Below are 23368 nucleotides of genomic sequence, written 5' to 3'. Positions count from 1 at the left end.
GTATGGATTGTGATAAGAGTTGTATGAGCCCCTAATAAAATGATTAGGAAAAAATAAAATAAAGTGTTGAAGAACCAGAAAAAAATCTCCATAGATCATAAAGGAGCTCATCGATCGCTTTTTCTACCCCTCTCATTCCTGCTCCCACTCCTCCTTCAGCTCCTCCTCCAAGTGTCCAAGTGCAATAAATCAGTTTCCTATGCTTATACATTAATTCATTCCACATACAAGTATAAGTCAAGAACATTCTAATACTAGGATTCTAGCTCACATATATTCTAGTTCCAAAGACAACAAGGTTAAGCAGGTCTCTGTGATCAGTGGAGGGCTGCAGATACGTTTTCTAAGTCATGACCTTCTCGCCGTGTCTCCTCCCCCTTGCTGTACCCTCATAAAAACCAACCAAACAATAAGAGAATACTTTTGATGCCTTGTGGGGGACTGGGAGGGGGCTGTTTTAAGGTCTTGGCTAACATCAAATTTTTATCAAAGCTAAATCTGATATCTTCCCAAATCATTGAAGTCTAGCAACAGATTTACAGAGATACGCTTCCACATTAAACCGTGGCATAGGCCTTAAATGTGTCAGTATCTAAGCTCACTGAGACACAAGCAAGGAGATTTAATATTGTCTCTTTGGTGAAAAAGGTCTCACTGAGAATGTCTGATTATAGGCTGAATTTTACCTAATGAGAAAGAGCTAAGCAAAGAAGTTGCCTTTCTCCTTATAACATGACTTTTCTCCTTTCAATTTCTACTGTTAAGTGATTCCTTTGCTTCATAATTCTCCATTTGGATTCTTAAGAAAAAGGATATCTGAGTGAGTCAACTTATCCTTCATAATTCCGGTCCTACACCATATGTCAGAATTCTGCTTATGTTTAGGTTCTCCACAGTGCGAGCCGTGGTCAAGATTACATTTCTAAATGAAGGTACACGCTGACCGCATTGGATAGGGGGATCCAGACGAGAAGCTTTGTACTTCATGTGTCTCAAAATAATTTATTTGTATTTTTTACTTTTCACTTGGCCCAGTTGGGAGTAACACTACTTTTTTTATGATTAATAAGAGCCTAGAGAGAAGGTGTGGTACTCTTTAAATTGTTTTACACTTAACCTTGAGACAGAGAAGAAACCATTAGTCATCCCCGAGAAGCTAGTCCAGGGTGGTCAGTTTGGAAAGAACAATTTGAGTTATTGGTCCCCTGGGTGGGTAGGAACTCAAGGGCCTCATCGTACTGTTTGCCAACCATTGTGAGTGTGTTGCTTAACATCTGTGGATCGTTTAGTGCTCCAAACACGTAGTCATTAAGTCAGCTTTGTTTATTATGGACTCTGGGAATCTGGGATCCTGCATAAATTCAAAAGGTAACTATAAATTTCCTTGTGTCCTTGGTCCGTGGATCTATGTAAGTATTTTAACAAGATGTTTCTTATCAACAATGCTAATTTGTTTTTATAGCTCTGGGACTTGATATTTAATTAAGCAATAATAGGATTGATCAAAAAATTAGATATGTTAGATCAGGTGACTGAGGCTGATGCCCCTGTTCAGGAATAAGTAGAAATAATAACTTGGACTTTGTGCACTTTCTCTTGAGGGATCTATTGCCATCAAGGTGCGAGCAAGGAACACGTACCATGAAGACTGCTCGATTTTCAGGGTGATGCCGTTTCCTGGCGCTTTGTTCCCATGGAAGCACACCTCAGCCTGAATGCTTGCACTAACATAAATGACAGGGCAGACACATGTGGGGAAAGCTGAAGAGTTTCACCCTGCTCCGCATGGCAGCAAGCCTGGGCTTCCTGGTGCTTGCTTACAATTTTACATTGCTCTTTCACCACATCAAAGATCCTGCTTCGAGGTAAGTATAGAGTCTCTTTTCCTCCCAACCCCATAGCACTTGCTTACTTGCTTACAAACCAAAGCTCCTTTGCAAAGTTATGATGCCCGTCAGGAGTGGATCCTCAGTAAATAAGATCCACTGGAGTTTATAAGTACAGATTAGTAAGTAAGCAGAAATGAGTTCATGTTTACTAGGTTTATGGGGTAATCCACCCATTTCTATCATTTCAGGCTGGCTTCTTGGGGTGAGAGGTCATGTCACATTCCTCTAAAAGGAAAGTCTCCCTGCCACTAAATGCATGGCCTAGTTACATCTGTGTTTTCTTTCTTGTTGACTTGTTGGGCATTCACAAGGTTGCGATGCGGCAGGCTGTGACTGGGAGCAGCTGTTGAATTGGCCCTAATCATGGAAGCCCCCCACACAGTGAAACAACTGGCCACCTGGTTCTGTGCTAACAGTGGTCTGAAATAATAGGACGCCTCGCAGTAATTTCCAATCTCCTTATGTCATGCTGTATGTGAGAAATCCTTCTTAGAGAAGACACTGGAATAAACAGATTCCTTGGGAAGGTGTTGACTGGCCCCAGGGTTCTACCCGCTTCAAGCTCTACCCAGGCTGCCCCAAGGCTCGAAAACTTTCCACACCCCCATATTTTATAGTGTACAAGTGAATTAAAATAATTTAAACAAGATCATGGTTTATTTCTCTGAAAAGACCAGATGATGGTCCAGGGCTTCTATGCCAGCCAGTAGCTCATGCCAACTCGACCTTGTCGGTCCAGTTTCCGCAGAACATTGCCCTTGTGCACATGGTCCAATATGATGCATCCACAATTTTATGTCTCAGGAAGTAGGGCAGAGGTCTGGAGGAAAGAAGACACCACCTTCCCTTTAAGGCCATCACCTGTAAGTAGTGTACATCACATATCATCACACGTCACTGCTAAACTTAGTTACATGTCAGCCCTAAGTCCAAAGGGACTAAGGACTGTAATCTTCATTTGAGGAATCGTTTTATTTTTATTTAAATTATTATGATGAAAGAGTCTGTTGTCTACTCACTTTGATCACCTAAACACACTGTCTCATTTGAAAAGTAGATACTTGTTTGTTTACACAGACAATCCTCATTTCCTCTTCCAAAGAAACGCCCCTTACAGCATTCACCTCAAACTGTAGGATCTCAAAGACACAGAATTCTTGCCATGATGTCCTGAAAGCCTTCTTTGGGTTCGTTTATGACCTCTAACGAACAAACACAAAAATAAAAAAAGAAAGTGACAGAGTCCCATTTCCTACTACCCCACACACAAAATAACCTGTAAACAATTATGGAATTGAGCAATATAACATCACTAACTACATATTTAGAAAAGTAGGGGGATGTGAGATTCCCAGAAGTCACATGTACATTACAATTATTAAGAGACACTGGATGAAACTTGCAAGCCTGTCCCTGACTTGACAACGAAGTCCGTTGCTCCGTCTCATCACATACCCTTCTTTCTGCTCTGGAGGAGGAACACCCTTAGGCAGCGTCTTGCATTAGCCCTAGGTTTTTCCCTCGAAGGTTCACTCTTTCCATTAGCCCAGATGGTCACATCTGCAGTGAACAATGGAGGGGTACCACTTTGGATGGTTCACTGCTTTTGTGGCGCTCTTCTTACTAGTACACTTCTAAGAGCACAGATGCTGTTGGAGATCACCTATTCTTCATCAGCCAGGTTGAAATACCATTGCCAATGATGCCCTTGACCCTTAATAGGCTTCTGATCTATTTAAGTCTAACAAATGGCATGTATCTGTAACTGTACAGTTGGGTTCTCTAGATAAGCAAAGCCAGTGATACTTATATGTGTTTGTATGAAGAAAGATATTTTTATCAAGAAATGCCTACACGATTGGAGAACTAAGTAAGTTCAGTCCGGTCAAGTTAGGTTTCTCCTGACACATGGAAGATTATTAACATGAAGCAGGGTGACAAGCCGGGGGAACAGAAGGCACAGATTGATGGACACATGGGTCCAAGTAGGTGAAATGAATCAACATCAGTGCACAGGCTATGAGGCACTCTGTGTAGGAGTTCCTTGCAGAGTGAAATGCCCTAGGGCCTAGAGTCCAGGGACTTCATTGAGGGAGTTGGACTTGCTGACCCACAGAAGTGGAGCTGAATGCTTTCGGGCTGACCCCCATTGTGTGGAATACCTTGGGGTTGAGGCTTACAGCAGGGTGAGAGGTCGCTTTGGGCATTTATTGGTAAACCTGAAACTTTGTAATATGTCCTGGCAAACAACTACCCTGAGCATTTCTCACTGTCATTGAAATTTTTTAAATTCCTTAATAAACCCTTTAATCATGAATTTGGTCTGTGAATTTCTGTATAGCATATGAGCAAGAACCAATGGTGCTGGAGGAAAAAGTTCATGCTGCACAATGTGCATTAGCCAAAAGTAAGGCTCCAGAACTTGAGGGAACAGCAAGTGAAATGTTTAAACAAGCTGATTAAGCACTGGGGCACTAACTCATCTCTGCTAGGAAAATTGGAAGAAAGCTACTTGGCCAACTGACTGAAAGAGATGCGTATTTGTACCCGTTCCAAAGAAAGGTGACTCAACAAAATGCTCAAATTGTCAAATTGTACAACAATAGCATTTGCATCACATGCAAGTAAAATTTTGCTGAAGATCATCCAACAAGTTGCAGGGGTACATTGACAAAAAACAAGGAATATCATTGCTGATGCCAGATAGATCTTGGCTCAAATCAGAGAATACCAGAAAGATGTTTAGTTGTGTTTTAGTGTCTGTGGCAAGCATTTGACAGTGTGAATAATAACAAACATTGCATAACCTTGAGAAGAATGGTAATTCAAGAACACTACATTGTGCTCATGTGGAACTTGTACATGAATCAAAAGGCAGCTGTGTGAATGGAAGAAGGGAATAGGGTATGGTTTAAAATCAGGAAAGATGTGTGGGGGGAAAAAAACTTGGGATTGCTTCAGGTTCCTTATTTTCTTTTTGAGGGAGGAAAATTTAAAAGGGAAAAAAAAACCAAAAAGTGCATGATTTTGAGGTTCAAGTTAATCAATCAATGGTTCTAGGAGTTATAATCGTATTGACTCTATGGTAGGTAGTATCTGTTTAGACTCAGTTGTTCTCAGCCTGTGGTCACAACCCCTTTGGGGGTCAAATGACCCTTTCACAGGGGTCGCCAGATTCACAGGGGTCACAAAATTACAGTTATGAAGTAACAAAAATATTATTTTATAGTCGGGGTGTTACCACAACATGAGGAACTGCAAATAAGGATCCCAGCATTAGGAAGGTTGAGAACCACTGGGTTTAGAGGCATAAAGAGAGAGAAGTCTTCTAAATTGAGTGTGTGAAGTTTGCAAAAATTCAACAGTTTATAAGCTGTTTTAGTCCAGGTAGACTAGAGAAACAAATCCATAGAAACTCATATGTGTATAAGAAAGAGTTTTATATAAAGGGGAATTGTACATTAAGAAAGCATCCCAACCCAGTCTAGTCCAAGCCCAGAAGTTCGATATTAGCCCTTATGTCTGATTCCAACCTATAAAGTCCTGTTCAGACTCAGGAAACACATGCAATGATGCTGAATGCAGGATGATCACAGCCCACTGGGTAGAAAATCTTTGGATCCAGTGGCATTACAAGCATCTCAGCACTGGCAGGGGTCTCTACATGGCTTCTCTCAGCTTCAGCGGTCTAGTTGCATCAGGAGAGGTCCATGTGGCTTCTCCAGCTCAGGGCACTAGCATAGTTCCATGTGTCTTATGAGCTGCAATGTCTCCCAGGAAGTGAGCAGAGAGAGAGGTATCTCCTGCCTCCAAGGAGGAAACACCAGATATCCCAGAATTCTCAGAAGGCCATGCCCACACAGAGGCCTCACTGGCTATGACCCGATTGACAGACTAGACTCCACCCCTTTATTCTTAATCTTCTGAAGTCCCAAAGTGACACTAGATTATGTAACTACCACATAAGGTTTCTGTGTTTGTGCTGTGAAGTGAATCTAGTTAGCATGACTCTTCTATCCATAGTCTTAACGCCCATGGAACCACTGAGGTGCGGGGGAGAGAAGCCATGCAAATAAAGTGTAGAGAATGCTAGTGAGGGGATGGTCCCTTTTGCTGAGCCACTGGAGGTAACATGAGCCATCTCAGAAGCCTGAATGAAGAATCTCCCTATCACTAAGAATGCAGAGCCATGAAAATGAAGCACACCAACATCCCTGCCTGAAAAGTGGCTGCAGCCTGAGGCAGTGAGCTGGGTTTCCAGCAGACAGAACAATTAAAGATGAATGCCTTCCGGAAGTGTGGGGTTAAGGGGAGAGGGGTTCCCCACAATTCATCACAGGTCCGGTAGGCGCAATTGTACAGCAATAATAAGTAAGGATTATAGTGAACTCATAGAGAGCATGAGAGTTAGAGGAGAGATTGGAATAAATGGAGTCAGACGCAATTCATGGTAGCATTGCTCACCTCAGCCCCGCTTGATGGTCCTCGTGGGAGGAACCCGGCCACGAGAGCAGAAGCAGCCTCAAGGACCGAGAACTGGGGAGCCTCTTGGCCCCAGGAACCGGGGAGAGTTTTGGGGCCTCAGGAGCTGGAGAGAGCCTCCTCTTTCTTGCTAACCAAGCGTTATATCACTTTAGGGGGACATGATTACAGAATCACACATCACAATGTGTACAATAGGCATAGGAAGGGGATCTATGATAGGCATAAGCGTAACAGGAAGGGGATGAGCTAGGGGTGTGCCCATAAGAATGGGAAGGTCTAGGGGTATACACGTGACAAGATGGGCAAACCCTAGATTCATGATGGCTGCCTAATCTTGGTCATCCTTGGGTGGGTTTGACCTCTCTGGTGTCTCCTTCAAGGAAACAGACACCTACTATCCTTATCAGAAGGGAGTGGGCCCTACTTATTGTGGGATAAACAGTGGTGTCTGCTTGGTCTAGACAGCTGATAGCTCTCAGGGAGAATGACCCCCGATCCACTCCTGACGACCTCCAAGCGTACAGTCATTCTCAAGCAGCTAAGTCTGGCGTATATTTGGGGGAGACAACTTGGGAGAAATCCTTCTGTTTCCCATACGGAAGGAGACTGTTTTGTGGAGTGGGGTGCCCTTTGGGCACTTATCAGCACTAAAGGAGCTGTGTAGCACTTCAGATAGAGGCCAGGGGGCCATGTAAGGACCGAAGGCTAAGGATTATTTGGCATGGCTGAAAAGAAGCACTTCAGAAGAAAGAGCCTTATCTTTGTTTCTGATTCCAACTTCTAATAACCTGTTAACTTCTCTAATTGTGGTTCCTAGGTGCCATTGTGTCCGTTCCAACTCATGGAGACCCTATGTACAAAAGGACCAAAAACTGTCCAGTTGTGCGCAATCTCAAAATTGTCCTGCTTGAGCCCATTGTTGGAGCCACGGTGGCAATCCACCTCTTCGAGGGTCCTTTTCTTTATCCATGGCCCCTCCACTTTACCAACCAAGATGTCCCTCTTAGGGTCGGACAACATGCCCAAAGTCCCTGACATGAAGTCTCATTGTGCTCACTTCCAGGAGCATTCTGGCTGTACTTTTCCCAAAACATTTTTTGTTTATTCTTTGGCAAATCATAACACCTTTAGCATTCCTTGCCAGCACTATCATTCGGATACATCAATTCTTCTGCTGTCTTCCTTATTCAATGTACGACTTTCACATGCATATGACGTGATTGAAAATACTATAGGCTCTGTCAAGTGCACCTTAGTCCTCAAATAGGCATCCTTGCTCTCCAATATTTTAAATAAGTCTTGTGCAGCAGATTTATCTACTGCAATGAATCATTTGAGCTCTTGACTGCTGCTTGCATGAGCATTGATTGTGGGTCCAAGCAAGACAAAATCCTTGACAACTTGTCTATTATCTGTGTATCTTGTTACCTATCAGTCCAATTATAAGGGGTTTTGTTTTCCTTCTATTGAATTGTAATCCCTATTGAAGGCTTCAAACCTTGATCTTCATCACCAAGTGCTTCAAGTCCTCACTTTCAGCAAGCAGGTTTGTGCCATCTGCATATCGAAATAAGCCTTCCTCTACTCTTGATACTGCTGTCTTCTTCATATCATCCAGCTTCTCTGATTATTTGTTCAGCACACAGTTTGACTAATTATGCTGAGAAGATACAACCCTGACACACACCTTTCCTGATTTTCGATCATACATCCTTCCCACGTACTGTTTGAATGAGTGCCTCTTGATCCTTGGAGAGGTTCTGCAGAGCACAAGGTATGTTCAGCAATGCCCACTCTTCACAAAGCTCTACTTTGAGAAAGCGACTCTCCCTCAACACATCTTTGAGCAGGATATCTGACAATGTTCCATAGATATTTGTGAGGTTACTGTTACCTGACAATGTTCCTCTGCTATTTATCATGTTGTCGGCGGCTGGTTTTTCAGAAGTGGACAACCACTTCATTCTTTGTAGTTTGTTCTCAGTCTGGAAAATCTGCTGAAACCTGTTCGCCTTGGGTGACCCTGATGGGTTTTGAAGGACCAGTACCATAGTTTCCAGCATCACAGCAACACTCAAGCCACCACAAACTGCCAGACTAGTGGTAGAATTTCACAAACATCCCTAAGAAACCTCCCTAACTGTGCGTCTAGGAGCTGGATGTGGCCATTGCCACTGACCATTGAGCCCGTCAGGGAAGGAGAGCTGTGGAAAGGCTGGGTGGTATCAGAATAACGTAAAGAAGGTTGGACGGAACATGAAGGCGTGTCTGACTTCACCTCACTGAAGCCAACCTTGGCCTGGTGTGGCTTGGATTCGCCTCTTTCCTTGTGCAGTCAGAAAGGGTCAGAGGCGCTCCCCAGAGCAGTTCTTCGGTGTGTTGTGTACTCCAACAAATACTTTTAAAATACATATATTAAGCCTTTTGATACAACTAACCATTTACTTGAAACTCTTCTAGTCTATTATTTGGCCCAAGTAATTTGACTTCCAAACAGAAGTAAAGAACAAAGCAATGAGCTTTTGATGTAAAGCATGTATTGTCTTTTAATGGAAACAATTTTAAAATTGATCAAAAGGTAAAGCAAATGATAAGGTATTGATATTGGATATTTATGACACAACTCACATGCCAGGTTGACCAAACATTTAATTAACTCATGCCTAATGTGATGGCTGGACCTGCTGCTCTTCAGTGAGGTGTGTGATATTCGCTGGTACTGATGATTTTGTGGGCCTTATTCAGCCCATGGGCTGGGTATTCCGCCTTACCGCACCGCACCCCACACCACACCCCAAACTCACTGCCATCAAGTCAAATCTGACTCATAGTGACTCTCTAGGGCAGGGCAGTACTGCCGTGTGGGCTCTCTAGATTCTAGCTCTTTGTCATAGTAGAAAGCCCTTCTTACTCCTGGGGAGCACTCCGGGGTTTTCAACTGCTGACTTGGAGGGCAGCCACCCAAGGTGCAACCATTAAGGCACCAAAGCTCCACACTATGGCCCTAACACCAGACTAATGTTCTCACAGCAATAAATGCAAATGAGCATTGTCTAAAGCAGGGCTGGGGAGTGTTTGGCCCTCAAAGTTCTCAATACCAGCGAAGTCGCACACTTCACCAAACAGCAGCAGTTCCAGCCATCACATTAGTGATGAAGAAAGCATTTGACCAAATGCAACACGGTCATTTTTCAGTTGATAATTTTGTGTGGCCCTTGAATGGCGTTACAGACACCCAAATGGTCTGGGGCAAGGAAAAGTTTCCCCACCCCTGGTCTCAGGAACTCACGGGTGTTTCCAATTTATTTATTCTATTGAATCTCGTCTCAGCTAGTGAAAGTAAAACAGAGAGCAGTTGAGGGAGTTGGTCAAGAATGACAGTGGGAATTGAAGATCATTTGAATCTAAGTAGAATATCTCCAGGTGGAGGGTACACAATTTGCACAACTGTTTTGTTCCAAGACAGTATAAGTGGTCCAGCTCTTCAATGGGAACTGAAAAGCTGGTAGTTTGAATCTACCTTGACGCAACTTGCAGGAGAGGCCCCCATGGTACTCTTCTGAACGGTGATCACCTTGAAAACGGTTCTCCCCTCTCCCTGAGCTGAGATCGGCTTGAGACAACGGCTCAAACCAAACTCACCGCCAGTTGTGACTCATAGCAAGCCTGTGTGATAGGGTAGCACTGCTCTTGTGGGTTCACAAAACAGTATCTCTTAACCGGAGTAGAAAGCCTCATCTTCTCCTGCAGAGCAGCTGCTTGTCAAACGGCTGACCTTGAGGTTTGCGGCCCAACACAGCCACAGTGCCACCCGGTTCCTAAGGTAGAAAATTCTTCAGGAGCAAATCATTGAAATTATTTTTTTAGACAAATATGGATTTCTACAGAGCAGTTTGCAAAATAGAGATACATCTATAAGATAAAACACAAAACTATAAAGGACAGTCTGAATGCAAAGGTGGAGTTTGGTGGTGCCTTCATAGGTGCCCTGCTGGTACATCGGTAGAAAAACTTAAGGAGTTCTGTATGAGATGCTTAATGAAGGCAGGTAAGTGAAGTAAGCTACATGTGAAAAGCCATTTTAGTTGAATGGAAGATAGCTGATAATGGAAGAGATTCTATCAACCATAGAGTTTACCCTTTTTGTCGTAAGCATTTGCTGTGCAAGAAATTCTGTCTTACCTATAAGTTGATGTTTGAATCTGTTACTAGGTTGCTTTCAATGTTTTGAATCCTAATAGATGTCTGGGTGGCATAAATAATTTGCACTTATCTATGAACCTAAAGGTTCATCATTAAAATTGACTCCATTGCTCCCCAGAAGACAGATCTAGTGACCCGTTTCTGTCAAGATAGTAATCAGAAAACCCAGAGGAGTAGTCTAGCCTGTCCCACACAGGGCTATCGTGAGTTGGCATCAGCCCAATGGTTAAAGAAAGGGTTTACGATTTCTGTGCATGTCTTTATTTAAAATTCTATGTCATGTGGAAGCAAGATGACCTTGATTTGAAAATTGATACTCTAAAGAAAAGGATATATTTTTCAAAGAATCTCTCTCTCTCTTTTCATTTAGTTGTAAAAATATTTCCGCTGAGATTTAAGTTAACCTGCCTCACTTTAAATCAATTAACCCATCAACAGTTAGTGAACTTCCATGTGTCTACCCCTCTGGAATTATTTTAGAGGTTATTTTATTCTGTGCCCCTTAGGGGAGAAATTTTCCAGTTAATAAAATTTTAAATATGAATCAATTCAGCAGAGGGGAAAACGAATTCAATCCAACATTCTTCTTTTCTATTCTGTAGACAAAACAGCTGGTTGGCTGACGGATAACAATTTTTCATTTTGTAAGAGGCTGTTTCAGCCTTGCCTTGACAGTGCCTATAACTAATTACATTACTAGTTGATGTCCCCTGGGTTCCCGACACCAGCTCCTAGAGCCACAACGGATGCTCTGAAAGGCTCATTTGTCTACAACAAATAAAAGGAATGTGGTCATTTTCGGTTTAAATTTTCATTCCTCTGCCACTGTTAATTACCGCTCTCACTTTCAAAAGCCACCAGCTGCTGCCACTACAATGGATAAACAAATCAACTTTATAAGACACTTCGAGTGAATCGCAACAAGATGTCCTTCCAACGCAGAGACAGAAAACTCCAAACAAGCACCTCTTTATACCTAATACGAATACCTAGTTCCAATGATGAAAAACAGTCAGGGGAAAATGCATCATATTCATAAAATTATATCACTGAAGGGATTAATGGTGTGTTTTTCAATTTCTGCGTTCTCCTCAATCGTCTGTATAGAATAATGATCATATTCTTTCAATGTGTACCACTATTTAATTATTATTCATTGTCATGTGAAATAATTTATATATCTGAAAAAAAACTGGATTTCCTGTTAAAATATTGGATGCCTGTGTTCAACAGTGTATTTAGGATAAACCCTTTGCCATCAAGTTGATTCCAACATATTGGTATTTCCCCTTCAGCAGTACCAAAGAAGAAATGTCCACTTCGAAGGAAATCAAACTCATTGGAGCATTTGAACCTACAGCAATGGATTTGGTTTTTAAGGCTGTAGAGTTGAAAGGTCAGATTCTTAATTTCCATTGCCCATGTAGAGAGAGGGTCTATCTTTGGCACATCAGTGGCCATGCCCTTTCCCTGATCATATGATAGACATTGCGAATCAATTACATCATTCCTTTGCCATGGATCCTGCTATCTCTAGTCCTCTTTACCCACCATTACCAATCAATTGGTTCAGGCCTGTAAACTGACCTGTGTCCCTCTCTCAGTCCTGGCTTATTTCACTACCACAGTCCTCCTTTGGGAAAGTGACAATAGTGCCTGCTTCTCAGATGCTCTATGGTCTAAAATGTAAAAACTCAGATTTACATGGAGCTAATCATTGTTTTCAGTATTCTGTGCAAAAAGATCCAATAGACCCAATTCAGTGCATCAACTATTCTCTGCTAGCACATTTTCCTCTGTGGAAAGCTGCTTGGGGACAGTTCATTAACATGACCCATTAAGTAAGTAATTTTGCAAATGAGGGAGCACTTTAGGACATTTAAATCCTCTAAACTAAGGCAGACTCCCAAAGCACTCTCCAGGAGTCAGTTAGGCATCAGTATAGTGAATCAAGGGATTGGGGGAAAAAATGAGAAAGCGGGTTTGTTACCTTTATTGTAAGACTAAGAGCTAAGGAAACAAACAGTGCCCAAGGAAAACTTCCAGATCGGAGCTTCCAGGAAATGTGGCTAAGGCATTTTAAAGTACAAGAAAGCAATGGTAACATAAGGAGAGCTGGGTGGTACTTCTAGACTGAGAGGTTAGTGTGGCTCTTTGATTCCACAATGGAGATGGACAGGCAAACATCTCACCCACTGAAAACCCTCTGAAAAGTTCTACTTCAAAGCACACGATGTCACCAGGATTTGGGGTTGATGACATTTTTTATAGAAAAATAAAATTAAAAATTGAGGTACATCCTTCCAACTTTTGTTTCTTTGAATCATTTCCATTGTTTTCTCTTTTTGATAGGCAAACTTTTGTAATTGCCACCAGCTGTCTGAAGGAAAAGTCAGGCATGGGCAATTCAAGGGCACTTGGCATGAAGGAAATGTAAAATAAGTTTAGCTTTCTGCATGGATAGGCTACACAGATACACACACGCACACACTCACACACACAAAATCTGGGCAGTATGCAAATCTTGTCACTCCTCCTGTGGTTTCCCTAAGGAAGACTCTTGCTGTGATAGACTGTTGAGCTGAGGCTCCATTTTGGTGATTTCTTCTCTTTTGTCTTGAAGAAAATTGGACTTGAGGTTCGTGAAATGTCTCTCTTTTATTAAAAGAAGAAAACAAACAAGCAGACAAAAACCTCAAACAATTAAATAGGTAGATCTGGCAAGAAAGGCAACAGCATAATAAGAAGAAATGGGGCAGGCAGATGGTACTTTGAATTTTTGATAATTAGCAAAATATAGTTGCAGACATGGTTATCTGGCCACAGAGCCTTAAATTTGAAACCAAAATCATAAATATCAAAGGAAAAACTAGATAAATCAGAATTTACCAAATAAAAATCTTTGTGCATCAAAAGATATTATTAGGAAGGTGAAAAGACAACTCAAAAAGTCAGAGAACATATATAAAAATCATCCATGTGATTGGAGTTTAGCATTCACAGCACACAAAATTCCTATAACCCAACAACAAAGACCCAAACGACAAAACCAGATCATGCCCCAAAGACCTGACTAGACATTTTTTGAAAGAAGATATTTAAAATGCCCAATAAACACCTGAAAAGAAGCTATTATTGGAATAAGGAAAATCCAAATCAGAATCCTAATGACATACCACATCATATTCACTAGGTGACCATTAACAACAACAACAAAATAAAAGAATACAGGTACTGGAGAGGTAATAGATTGAACTCTTGGGCATTGCTGCTGGAGATATAAAATGGTGCACCTCTTATGGAAAACAGGTTTGATGGATCTTGAGAATAAGTAAGTCAAAATTTCCATATGACTCAACAATGTCACTACTAGGTATATACGCACAAAACATTAGAAAGCAGTGATTCGGATATTTGTACAATGTTCAGTGCAGTTCTCTTCATAAGAGCCAAAAGGTGTATTCAGTGCAAAGAATAGCTTTTATGTAGCCTTTCTAGATACGGCCTTAAAAATTCCATAAAATAATTGGCTGGGTCACTGTCTTGTAGGGGATTAATTCATATACTATGTAAAAAATGGTTTGAAAATCCCCCTTGCAAATAAAAGAATCAATTCCCCAGAGCTTGGGGAAGGGCCCTCACTACCATCCAGAAGGGTCTGGACCTGAGCGCATCCTTAGGATTGGAGTCCCCATGATGGGATTCTCCCACAGCCAGAAGAGAGAGCAGTAATACTGAATGCAGAAAGGTGGTAGGCTAGTCCACCACTTGGAAAGTGACAATGGTAGTGAGCTGGGCAGCCACTGAAATCAATAGAGAAAAACGGGCACCTCTGTTCAGGAGAGTTGTCTCTTAATAAAAAGTTGTTAACACCTGCCCGTGCAGAGCAGAGGCCTGAGGGTCCCAGGCTCAAGATGCCTTCTTCCTTGGGCAGTGCAGTGGAAACTCTAGTCAACGAGTGAAATGCAAATTTGATTGTGTATATTTGACCACAAAGAAACATACAGTTGGACATCTTCAATAAAAAATTTGTCATTTTCAAAATGTTCTTTTCTGCCAAAGGAAGAATCGATGACCTCCATAACTACCAAGCACATTTTAGAAGCACAGACGTTCTTTCCGATCTCCTGGTTCCTGTATCAAAAGGAGATGATACTTTTCAACCCGGGAGATATGAGATCCTGAGACTTCTTATTCTACCTCTTTTGAGGAGAAGTGGCGTGTTACATGACTATGGTGCAAATATTTACATTTGTTTTGTTTTCTGTCCTTTACTTGTGCCTTTATACACGTTCTCAGTTTGCATCGTCTTGTCTACCTTTAGGAAAGAGAAAAGGGAAGATGCTCTCAAGACAGCCAACCTCACACAAGTCTATTTTTAAAACTGCTTCCTTATCTAAAACTACTCTATCAGTCTCCATATTCAAGTAACTGAAGGCATTCACCAATTACCACTCTCTACAGCATCCTATTCAATGTGGCACATATTTCTTGCTTCTATTGTCAATTATGGGACTGCAACTATTTAGAGCACTTTCTCTTTAATTTCTGTAGTAAGATCTTTGCCCCTCCCCCCCAACTGTACAGGAAATGAATGCAATTTTACTTAGGCTAAGACATACACACATGCTAGGAAAAGAATAAAAAATAAAGAAATAATATGTCCTTGCTTATACCTGTACCTAATCTTTCATAAATTTGTGCTTTTTCTCATCTTTTCTATAAAAGAAAATCATTTAAAAGCTCTTAGACAATCACAGGAACATCATCCTTCTTGTTTGGATATGTTTACTATCTGGGAACTACAAAGCAACCCAGCACTTTATAGGGCAGAAATCAACTAATATTTGGATTATTTTTAACCCAGGGGGATTTACCATCTCTATAAATACCACAAATGCCTTAACCTTATTGCGTTACTGATATGTACCAGGCATTGCCCTCCCATCTTCCTTCTTTCTAACCACAACCACACTAATCGATGCCATTGTCTTCTCTTTCCTCACTAAAGAAGAGAAAAACAACTAAGGAGGTAGACTTCAACCTAGGTTTGTCTGTGGTAGTTATATAATTTGGTATCAATTTGAGAGGATTACAAGTGAAGGGGTGGAGTCTAGCTTGCCAATCATTGCATAGCCAAGAGGCCTCTGGGTGGGCATGGCCTTCTCCTGAGAATTCTGGGAACTCCTACTTTTCCTCCTTGGAGGCAGGAGACATTTTCTCACTCTACTCACTCCCTTGGAGATGCTCTATTGACAAGACACATAGCATTACGCTGACAGACCCCATGCCCTGGGATCTGGAGGAGCCACATGTAGACCCCAGCCAGCGCTGAGATGCTTCTACTGCCACCGGATCCAAAAGACAGCACCCACTGGCCTGTGATCTGCCTGAGTTTGGCTTCGTTGCATTTGTTTTGTGCATCTAAAGAGGACTTTATAGATTGGTAGCAGACATATGGGCTAATATCGGACTTATGGACTTGGACTGGACTGGGTTGGGACACTTTCTTAATGTACAATTACCCTTTATATAGAACTCTCTCTCATATACATTTGAGTTTCTATGGATTTGTTTCTCTAGTCTACCCAGACTGGCACATTGTCTTATTCCACAGTATAGACTGTTGGCTACAGAACTGGGGCTATAAGTGAGTGAATACGTTGCTCTAACTCATCTAACACATCTCACTCTTCATACTCATTAGTTTCCTCAATCCACTAATTAAATCAATGGAATTTACTTTGAGTTATGTTCAAAGATTACATCTTCAGGCACCTGACTTGCTGTTCCCTTTGTACACATGACATACTTTGATATAAAAAGAGGTAGAAAATCTGGGTACCAACGAATACAGTTGAACACTTGAAACACAGTTTCTACCAAGGCAGACGTGACAAGGAACAAAGAAATAGAAATCTAGAATTATTGACAAGAACTTAATTCCAAGACATTTGTGGTTTAAAAATATTCAAAAGAAAATTATGTGTTTCCCTGTTGTTCTATCAGTTCCAGAGAAAAAAGAAAAGATCCACTATCGATCAAGAGAGGATTGATTAGAGGACTAAATTTCTATCCAATGAGTAAAGTATTTTTAGCAGTTAAAATATAAAAATGTGAAGTATATAGAAATATAAGGTAGAGGTAGAAGTGTATGATTCAAACACTTCTACCATATGACTATAATTATATATGAATTTTTACAAGAAGATATTAAAGATTGCAGGTATCTTGAAAGAGCAAATATGGTATAGTTGGGTAATTTTGTTTCTTTACATATTTTATTTTAAAGTGTCAAAAGACTTAAAACTATAAAGAAAATAGTATCAGCGCATACTCCCTATTTCATATGACACAGGCAGAATTTAAATGCCTTTTTACAAGTACTTCCAATATGGCTCTACACATACATGGTTAGTGTTAGGCGCCATCAAGTCTGCTAAATGAGAAAGAATGAAACACTGCTCAGTTTTGTGTCTTTCTCACAGAAAATCACTGTGTCAATTCACCTTGAGGAGCGTCTTCCTCTCTTCTGCTGACCCTCTACTCTATCGACCAAGATGTCACCATCCAGGGGTTGGCCCCTCAAAGTGACGTCTCTCCCATGTCTTAATCTGCCAATTGGAAAAGCTACTAATCTCCAAAAACTGCAACAACACCGTCCCCCAGTCATCAAACATTTCTATTGTAATCTTTTAAAGGAGCCCTGGTGGCAGAGGTTACACGTTAGGCTGCCATCTGTGAACAGTTCGAATACAACAGCCGCTCTGTGTGTGAAAGACTGGGCCTTTGAAATACTACCGCGAACAGGTACAGCCTTGGACACAGTTCGACCCTGTCCGATAGGGCTGCTATAAGACAACACTGACTCGACAGCAGTGAGTGTGGTTTGGGTTTATTGGTTGAACTATTTTACTCCAAATCAAATGGTTTTTAAAGGTGTTTCAATAAGGCTTTCTTGTAACTATAGAGATATAAAACCAGTGAATCCTACACTTGTAATCAGATACACAAAATACTTCAAACTCCCTGAAATATACCGAAAGTAAAGATACATTTAAGTTGATTGCAAACAAAGAATTCGTAGGATTGAGTTGTGTCACACAAAGTGTGTTTGGATCCTAACTCCCCTACCTATGATGACAATGCAATCACGTTCTATAACACGATCTACAAGATGAAAACAAATGATCAAGAGCAACGTTTAGCTAACCTGCAGGACAAAGCTGCACCGATCCCCGGGGTTCTGAAGGCTGTCGCTTGGCCAAAGTCCACGCTCGCTCCTTTCTGCCATGACGCAGCTGGCGGGCCTCCTCCAGCTCTGAGCTTCAATCCGATTGAATGGTGTGCTAGTTGGAAGACTCCTTCAGTCTGTCATTTCAGGACACATTTGGGATTTAAAGAGTCTGTAGAATCTCCGCCAAATTCCCTGAGGACATTAAATATTCTTAAGGCTCCTTTAAAGTTGACCTCTGAATTGAAGGTGTCGTAGCCTGAGACCTGCGAAAGCAAGGATGATAAAGAGATCTTGAATAATTAAAAAAGGAAAAAACACAAATATTAAATAAGTTGTATAGAGTATCTATAGCATATATGCACTATACACACACAGATCCCTGGTGGTGCTCTGGAATAAGCATTTAGCAAGGTTGCCACTTCAAACCCAACACCTTTTCCCGGGGAGGAAGATGAGGCTATCGGCTTTTGCCATAAGGATTTAATTTCTGCAATCATCAATATGACTCAGAATCAACTTGATTGCAATGGGTGTGGTTTAGTTGTTGGAGATACACACACATTGACAAAATGTGTGTGATTCCACTGGTATCCATATTTCTGGGTTTATGGAACTGAGGTGACCATGCAAGCTGTCAAGCCCTGGGCATCCTTTTAAATCTTGAAGGTACATGTTCTTCGGAGTTGCATTCAAGTCAAATAATAATAGAAAGAGCAGCTAAGCCAAGACATCTGGGTCCAGAGCCATGTGGATCTACGGTCTTCAGAACCATGGCAGAGCGCTGATCCCTCTCAGGCTTGGGTAACCCAGTTGGGGCCTCCCCTGGAGGCTGGCTCAGAGGCCCAGAGACCAGGAAGGCAAAAGAGCAAAGAGAAGCAGTTCCTAGTGTCTCTCACTCATACCAGTAGGCTACACCCCAAGGAGTGTCATCGGGCTATGATTTGATTGACAGGTTGGGCTCCATCCCTACCTCCAACCAGGGACCATCAAACTGACATAAAATCTACCTCCCATAGTGCCTATTGTTGTGTGTGTGTTTGTTCCCTCTTCTGGGATTCCAATTTCATGTAAGGTATTCTCCATGATGGTATCCTGCATAATTCTTAGATTTTCTTCTTTTTAGTTTTTTATGCTTTTTTCTGATAGTTTCTCTAAGAGATTACATCATTTCTTGATGTTGGTCTCCATAACTGAAGCGATAGCCACTTTTATGAGATATTTCATGGTCAAGACAAATAATTTTTGTGGCTCCTCATAAAGAGGGAATTTTTCAGATATACAGATAGCTTTAGAATGTGGATGGTTTTCTGTTTGCTACCCCTCCCACTCCAGACCTTTCTCTCTCTTGGCAAATGATTCCTGTGCATCCACCAGCATTTCAGATGGTAACTTTCAATATATGAGAACAATAACTTAAACACACAATAGGAGAAAACTTCACAGTACATGTATGGCTAAGGACCTCATCCTGATCTTTCATCAACTGTCTTTCATCAGTGAATTCAAAATAAAGATGATTGCCACCAAAAAAAAAAAAAGGCGTATTTTATGATTATATTCAACGATGGACAAGAACTTGAACTAGTCCTCTCATTTTCCCCAAAACATTTTTTTTAAGTTTTCAAATTCCTTCTTTCCAGAAATAAAACCAAACCATTTTTCAGAGAGTGTTCTATGAGCTGATCCCATTTCTCTATGTGAAGAGTATATTTAGGGCGGCAGCCACATCTAGCCATAACCTCTATTTAGTCCTCCTTTGATGTATGTGCCACCACATAAAAAATGTTCCCTTGAAAGTGATGATAAAAAGTGATTCTCTAAAATCAGGATAGCTATGCATAATTCAGCCTGTGTGAAGGATTTGTATTAATTATTTTATGTCTTTCATATTCAAAGCAAATCAAATCACTTGTTGGATTTACCTAATTTCTTTTCAACAAATAAGTAAAAAGAAATGTTAACCAACTAATTGCATATGGTCCATGGTCCAAAGCTATAATTACATATTTTTAAAGTTCACTGTGGTTAGAACCAGAGTTTAAGTTTTATGTGCAGTTATTTGAGATTATACCTCATTCATCATTCTTTTTATGTTTATAGAATTCAAACAAAGAACCTGATTTTTTTAAAAATCAAACTTGTTTTTAGATGTCCTGGAATTGTTTTCAGCTCGTCGTGACCCCATATACAATGAAACCAAACATTTCTTGGTCCAAGCCAATGCCATGCTTTCAATTGTAGCTGTGTTTAATTCCGTTCCTGCAGCCAGTCTGACATGCATCTACTCTCATGTCCTGAGTGTCTACTTTACCAAGCCTGACGTCCTTCTTTCGGGAATGTTTCCTACTGATAACAGAGTCAAAGTATGTGAAATGAAGGCTTTCATCTTTCTTCTCCAGAAGTGTCCTTTTTCTAAAATAGATTTGTTCATTATTCTGACAGTCTGGAGTATATTCAACATTCTTTACCAACACCATAAGTCAAAGGAATCAGTTATTCTCTTCTTTTCTTTTCTTTTTTTAACACATTGCAAAGGTTAATTTATTCAAGAAAGGCATAACACCGCCCTTTGCCCAAATGCCTTCCCTTACTCACCTTACTGATGCTTGCAAATTGTTGTCAGGTGTTGTCGGGTAAGTTCCCACTCATAGCAACCCTGTCTACTACAGAATGAAACAGCACCCAGCCCCGTGCCATCCTCACAATGGTTTGTATGTTTGAACCTGTCCATGCAGCCACAGTGTCGGTCCACCTTGTCAAAGGCCTTCCTCTTTGGCCCTGGCCTGCTACTTCACCAAGCATGATGACCTGCTTCAGGGATGGTCTGTCTCTTCTGACAATATCTCCGAAGTACATACGAGCAAGTCTGGCCATCCTTGCAACAAAAGAGCATTCTGGATATACTTCTTCTGAGACAGGTTTGTTTGATCTTTTTGCTGCCCATCATACTTTCAATATTCTTTGCTATCACCATAATTCAAATGTACCATTTTTTAATCTTCTTTATTCAATATCCAACTTTCAAAGGCGTTTGAGGCAATCAAAAATACCATGGCTTGTGGCAGGCCGGTCCTCAAAGTAGCAACTTTGAATTTCAATGCTTTAAAGAGGCCTTGTGCAGATTTACCCAAAGCAAGTCATCTTCTGATCTCATAACTGCTGCCTCCAAGAGCACTGGTTGTGAAGCCACACAAGACAAAATCAACGACAGCTTCACCCTTTTCTCCATTTACCATGATGTTACCTATGGGTCCAGTTGTGAGGATTTTGATTTTCTTTACCTTGAATTGTAATCATACGGAAGGCTGATACTCTTTTTTTCTTAATACTTTTATAGGGGGTTCTTACATCTCGTATCACAATCCATACTTTCATGCAGGGTATCAAGCACCTTTGCACATATGCTGCCATCACCCTTTTCAAAGCATTCTCTTCCCAACTGAGCCCCTGATATCAGCTCCCCATTTCTTCCCCCACCCTTCCCTGCCTGCCCTCCCACATGAACCCTTGATAAGTTATAGATTATTATTTTCATATTTTACATCATTCTCCATGGCCCCTTGCCCACTTTTCCATTATTCATCCCCCTGGTAGGGGGTTCTAGGTTGATCCTTGTGATTGATTCTTCCATTCTCCCCGCTCGCTCCCCTAATCCTCCTGGTATCACTACTCTCATTGTTGGCCCGGGGGTGTTTATTTATGGATTCCCTGTGTTGCAGACTCTTATCTGTAGCAGTCTGCATGCTCTAGTCTAATCTATTTTGTAAGGCAGAAGGAAGCACCAAAGAACTAGAGGAAAGTTGTATGTTTCATCAGTGCTATACTGCACTCTAACTGGCTCATCTCTTCCCTGTGACCCCTCTGTGAGGGGATGGCCAATTGTCTACAGATGGGCATTTGGTCTCCACTCCATACCCCCCTCCCCCATTCACATTGGGTATGGTTTTATTCTGGGTCTTAGATGCCTGATACCTGATCCCATTGACACGTCATGATCATGCAGGCTGATGTGCTTCTTCCATGTGGGCTTTGTTGCTTCTGAGCTAAATGGCCACTTGTTTATCTTCAAGCCTTTAAAACCCCAGACACTATATCTTTTAATATCCAGGCACCATCAACTTTCTTCACCACATTTGCTTATGCACCTGCTTCGTCTTCAGCAATCGTGTCAGGAAGGTGAGCATCAAAGAATGGAAGGCTGATACTCTTGATCTTCATCAGCAAGTGCTTTAAGTTCTACTTACTTTCAAGGAAGCAAGGTTGTATTATCTGTGTATCTCAGGTTGCAACAAGCCTTCCTCCAGACCTGAAGCCACATTCTTCTTACATTGCTAAAAGTAAGGTATCCTGAGATAGAAAAAAGTGTGTAAATGTGTTTCTTATTTCAGAACACATTTTTAAATGTAGATAATTAATTCTAAGCAAGGAATCACCGTTTTCATTAAAATTCTAAGTTTATTTTTATCTGCTAGTAGTGATACACATTTATGTGATACATATATATCTACATACATATTTGTGAGTAGTATTTGATACTCATGCCCTAGAATGAAAATGTTTTAGACATAGGAGATCATGTGGTTCATTTAATTCACTCCCCGTTTACAGATGATGTGAGTCATGCTTAAGAACACAGGTTCAATCTCAGAAAGAAGAACAGAGGAGGATGCCTTGCACAACTCAACCTCAAACCCCATTGCAACACCACAGTAGTTGGGAACAGCCTGGGACTGATGCAATGGTAAATGCACAGGTCAGCAGGACAGGGTAGAAACCCCAGAAATAATCATCTACCTCGAGGAAAAATGGATTCAAGATGAATTACAGACCTAAGTGTAAACCCTGGGGTTCTAAGCATCATCAATGAGAAAATTGGGACACATTTAAGGGCACTGTTGCAGGGCATGCCAGGACCATCAAAGATAATAGAATCAGTGACTCGTGGTGGAAGACTAACTAGATGACTGAGACCTATTAAAATAAAACACTTATGCACACCAGAAGACTTCGTTAAAAGACCAAAGTGAGAACCCACAAATTGTGGGGGTGGGGGACTTTGGAAATGACACAATGAATAAGGGACTAGTTAATAAAATTCTATAGAATTTTGCAACATCTCAATAATAAAATAATGCAATTAAAAAAGTAAGCAAAGGACATTCATAGAGAATGACTCTTAGATGGTTAAAAAAATGAGGAAATGATGATCACTAGCCATGTGGGAGATGCCGCTATGACAGCCCGATTAAAGAGAGAGAGAGAGAGAGAAATAAATCCTGGAGAAGGTGTAGGGAGATTGCAATTCTTATTCCCTGTTGTTGGTAGGCTTGTAAATATTTACAACTATTGTGGAACTCAATATGGCACTATCTTAAACAACCAGGGATAGAAATTCTATACCTCACAGCAATCCTTTTGCTGGGCATGTATACCAGAGAAATAAGGGATAGAACATAAACAGACATATGCTCTCCTATGTTCATGACAGCACATTTCACAAGAGCAAGAAGCTTCAAACAGCTAGATTCTCATTAGTAGAAGAATGGATAAAGAA

Source organism: Echinops telfairi, unplaced genomic scaffold (genome assembly GCF_000313985.2).
Source record: "Echinops telfairi isolate 266 unplaced genomic scaffold, ASM31398v2 ScPeMD7_1;HRSCAF=3_0, whole genome shotgun sequence".
Taxonomy (NCBI): domain Eukaryota; kingdom Metazoa; phylum Chordata; class Mammalia; order Afrosoricida; family Tenrecidae; genus Echinops; species Echinops telfairi.
The sequence above is the reverse complement of the archived record's forward strand: the minus strand, read 5'-3'. Positions refer to the sequence as shown.